The sequence below is a fragment of the Nyctereutes procyonoides genome, unplaced genomic scaffold (genome assembly GCF_905146905.1).
Source record: "Nyctereutes procyonoides isolate TBG_1078 unplaced genomic scaffold, NYPRO_anot_genome, whole genome shotgun sequence".
Classification (NCBI taxonomy): Eukaryota; Metazoa; Chordata; class Mammalia; order Carnivora; family Canidae; genus Nyctereutes; species Nyctereutes procyonoides.
In genome coordinates, this window is record NW_026575133.1 from 34749455 (window position 1) to 34753703 (window position 4249).

The window sequence follows — 4249 nt, forward strand, 5'->3', positions numbered from 1 at the left end:
CCCAGATGAACCAGGGAGCCTGGGCCCCCAGAGGCCGCTGCTCTCCCTGGGAGACGCCGTGGGACAGCCGCCAACAATGGGCCCCTATCTCCCGGGAGAAACCCGACCCGAGACTCGGCGTCCACCGTCGCCCGCCGCGTTCTCTCCGCCTGGGCAGCCCTGCCCGCCCCCCGTGGGAGGAAACCTGACCCGCCACAGCGCTGGCCCGGGTCTCCCTGGCTTCGTAAACCAGAACCGGCCAGCAGCGCCCACCCCGTCAGGGCCCGGCGGGCGGCATGTTCCCCTGGACCTTCTCAGGAAGCATCCAGAAGCCTCTGGGGATGGCGCGGGGGCCCCTGGGACCCGTGTGGCGGGGCTTGGGGTGATGCTGCCCTGCCCCAGGCACCCCACACCTGCCGCGGTCTCGGGTTTCCAGCCAGAGCTCTGGAGACTGTTCCCAAGCAGCAGGCCCTGCTGCCACCCAGACTCATGGAGCCAAGCCGTGGACAGAAAGGAGCCACAGCTGGCACCATGGCAGACAACGGGGGGTGGGGGGGGAGCCAAGGAGGCCCACCCTGCTCCCCGGAGCGCCTGCCACGTGTCCCCCACCCCGCGTGAGGAGCGCTTCCCCAGCCAGCCAGACACGGGGCCCTACCTGGGGCGATGGCAGCTACTTCCCTAGGACTGTCCTGGGTGCCTGGGTCCCCGCACGCAACCCCAGATGCTGTGGCCAGACCCGCTGAGGACAACCAGGCTCCATGCCCAAGGCTCAGGCCGCTGGAGGACTGACTGGGGCCTCCCTGGACATGACCCGGCCGCTCCAGGCCACCTGTATGTGACTCGGGCTGTGCCAGCCCCTCTGGAGTCCCTGGGTGTGGTCCCTGCAGCCCTGGGCAGCTCCCAATGATGCTGAGAGACAGTTGGAGAGGAGGCCACCCCTGGCCACAGCTGGGTGGGCACTGCAGGCACCGCCGTCCCTCATCACAGCCTGCCCAGGAGAGCCCGAAGGACAGACTGTGAGGAAGGGCACCTCCTCCTCTCCGCTTCCTCTCAAAGATCCCCAACCCATACCCAGACCTGCAGGGGCCGCCTGAGTTCTGCAGGCCCCAGGCCACCGGGGCCCAAGTCGCCGGCCCAGCCCGAGGGCCCCCACCCCTGGTGATAGGCCGGCTCGGCCCACGAGGAGGGGTTTGCCCGTCTAGACCGTCCTTAGCCATAATCGCGCTGATTTCCGTTTGCATGATGCTCCCGGGTGTGAAGTCACCAGATCCAGGCGTCACAAAGAGACCGTAATAAGGGACGTTTACACACATGGAAGATGCTGGAAGAACTGCCGTTTCCGGAGCCCGTGGTGCACGGAAACACGAGGCCGTGCCAGTGTGCTCGGCGAGGACGAGGCGCCGCCGCTGAGGCCCGTGACCACCCCAGATGCTCACTGGCCTCTGGCCCTTCCTCACCTGTTAACTGTGGCCACAGATCCAAGGCGATGTGAATTTTGACCGTTGTACAAAGTATCATTATTTGCTACAAATTAGATTATTCTGGTAGAAAACAGTTTCCACCGACGCTGATTACCTTCTCGGTATTTGTTAAATGATACCTCCAGGTAGTCTTGGATTTTTTTTTTTTTTAAGCATATTGAAAGCGGTGCTTGCCACAGAGCTGGAGCTCTGGCCTCTGCACTCCCAGCCTGCCCCCCTTGGGCACCCCTCCCTGGGTTAGGCCCCTGTGGTCCCCCCGACCCCCAAGCACCCTGACCTGAGGCCGGGGTGAAGCCTTGCTCCTCCCTAGGCAGACCCACAGTGAGTGGGGGAGTTGCAGGCGTGTGTTCTGCACAGGCCTGGGGCCCTCTGGAGCCCACCCTGTGTCTGTTTATCTGGACGTCACGCCCTAGCCCCTGGGGAGCACCCCGGAAAAGGGAGGGGAAAGGGGAGCTGTCTGAGGACCACATCTGGAGTGGTGTTGGGCGCCCCTGGAACTCCCTGTGCTGCTCAGGCCGGGCCTGTCCTCCAGGAATGAGGGTGATCCTGGGCCGCCGGGGTGCCCGCCCCAGCCCTCCCTCCCGAGAGCGTAGCTGGAGGAGGCCAGAGGGTGCTAATGGGCCCCTGGAGAGCACCTCCCCCACCCCGAGCTTTGTGGAAATGAGGCCTGCAAGTGAGCAGCCACGCTGACGGGGCCTGGTTCACCCCCTGGTTCACGGGGTGCGACCCCCAGCACCAGGGCCTGCGTGTGAGCCTGGAGTGGGCCGTGTTGTTCAGCAGGCCAGACGCCCTCCAGAGCCCGCCGAGGGCTCGCGGGGGTCGGCAACACCAGCTGAAATGGGAGGTGGGGTGCAGGCCTGTGTGATGTAAGGAGGAGCATCTCCCTCCTGAGTTTTGGGTCGCAGGACAGAAATACAAGTCTTGGCGGCTCAGCCCCAGCCCCCGACCAGCAACCTTTGGCCTGGAGGGCCTGACCTGCTCGTCAGCCCCAGGCCACAGGGGCGCCCACACGTGACGAGACCCCCCCCAAAAAGGGCAAGGCAGGGACTGGGAGGGGCACAGGGCTGCCCTGAGCCGCAGCCCCAGACACGCACCCTGCAGGATGCACACTCGGGAGGCCATGGAGAGGCCTGGACGCTGCCCCGAGGGCTGGGACTGGGACGGGCAGGCCACGGATCCACCATCGGGGCAGAGACCAAGGCTCAGAGCCAGGCCCCAGGGCTCAGGGCCACCGCCCAAGAGGCCGCCCCGTAGGAGCGCGTGGGCTGAAACCCACCGAGGTCCCTCGGGCTCCCTCCCCGCGGCCCTCCTGCCAGGGGAGGCTCCCCAGGCCTCGGGCTCCTCCTCTGCGGCGCATCTACACATTCCAGGGTTGCGCTCCTAAGTGTGATCTGAGTTTACACAAGCAGTCACAGGACGCAGGCGGTGCTGGCTCTGTGTCACCGTGTGTCTGGGATCCGCCTTGTCAGAACACACCTACCTCGCCGGCATTGGCCCCCACGGGCCGTGGTACCCTGCACCCTAACTCCCTGCTGGGGTCTCTGTACCCGTGGCCTCTGTGCCCGCAGGCGCCCTGGGCACCTGTTCCCAGTCCCTCCGGGGGAGCAGCCTGGGAGGTGAGCTCAGCTGGTGGTGGCCAAGCCCCAGCCCCGCGGGGTGTCTCTGCTGTGTCCCTGTCCCCGCCCCCCCCCCCTTGTTGTACACACGGCCAGCAGGGCTGGGGAAACGCAGACGTCTGCTCGGAAGCTCTGGGCTGAAGGGCAAGTTGGGGACACACTGGTGAGAAGCTGCCGTGTCCCGCCGTGTCCCCTCTTCCAGGCTGGCGCCCTGCTCTGGGGGCCGTGAGCACCTGCCCTGCACCTTGGCCATCAGCGGTCTGCACGGGGGAGGGTGAGGTGGGGGGGGTCGTGGGGGGCCGTGGGGGCATGGAAGAGGGGGCCTGGCTGCATCTCCTGGCTCCCTGTGAGGTTCTGCAGCTTTCCAGATGGTTCTGGGAGATTTTCTCCCCCTGTGAGCTGCAGCCTCACATTCTTTGCCACTTTTTTTGTTGTTGTTATTGAGATTTTTATTCATTTATTCATGAGAGACACAGAGAGAGGCAGAGACACAGGCAGAGGGAGAAGCAGGCTCCATGCAGGGAGCCCCATGGGGACTCGACCCCAGGACCCTGGGGTCACGCCCTGAGCCGAAGGCAGATGCTCAACCACGGAGCCACCCGGGTGCTCCTCTTTGCCACTTTTTTTTGCGCAATGTGTCTTTTTCTCAGTGGTTTGAGGGAGCTGACATCCTCCGGGTACAAATGTCCTGCGTGTTCCCCACCCGCCACCTGAAGACACTCTTTTTTCCCCCTGAAATACTCACACGTGGGGTCTGGTCCCCTCCTGGCAGCAGGACGCCTCCACCCAAGGTCACAGGGCGAGGTCTGGGAGGTCGCCTGTGCTCGCTGTGCCCTCTGCCCTCCTGGAAGGCCTGGAAGGTTCTGGGCTTGGCTCCGGGGCACCCCTGGTCCTTGCCTCTCCTGTGCGGGAAGCAGTGGAACCTGTGCATCCTCTCGGCCCCGCGGCTGTGCCCTCTGCCTCAGTGCACCTGCCCACAGTGAGCCCCCGGCGCCGAGAGTCACCAGGAGCCCATGTCTTTGAATTCACGGGGTCACCACCCAAGTCACCCACATGGCAGTGCTGCAATCCCACCGGTGGCTCCGATCCAGGCCTTGGGCCTGATGCTTTGTCTGCAGGGGGAGGACCCAGGCCCCACCCCAGAGCCAGGCTCAGAGGGGCCAACATGGTAAA